Source organism: Penaeus monodon, chromosome 24, assembly GCF_015228065.2.
Source record: "Penaeus monodon isolate SGIC_2016 chromosome 24, NSTDA_Pmon_1, whole genome shotgun sequence".
NCBI lineage: Eukaryota > Metazoa > Arthropoda > Malacostraca > Decapoda > Penaeidae > Penaeus > Penaeus monodon.
In genome coordinates this window covers 22,507,850-22,508,092 of record NC_051409.1, presented here as the reverse complement: position 1 = coordinate 22,508,092, position 243 = coordinate 22,507,850, and the positions used below count along the sequence as shown (strand labels likewise).

Below are 243 nucleotides of genomic sequence, written 5' to 3'. Positions count from 1 at the left end.
AACCCTTATCTCTATGTACTATATACTTGCTACACTTACGGGCTCTATCTGTTAAGTGTCATATCTCTTTCAGTATGTGGCCACCCATGTGACATCTCTGGTAATTACGACACATGGTAAGCATAGCTATTGTTTTAGCCAATCAACCATAAAATACCCAATGCCTCGTGAATGACATGCTAACAAGACGCCCGTCTTGGCCATTGTGACGCAGAAGGGGCAAGACCGAGTATGCGAACTTTA

At 43.2% G+C, this 243-nt stretch overlaps 1 pseudogene; it reads left to right on the top strand.

The window, feature by feature from the left end:
* The window catches only part of LOC119588886, a 48,185-nt pseudogene that overhangs the window by 29,293 nt on the left and 18,649 nt on the right, over positions 1-243 (top strand).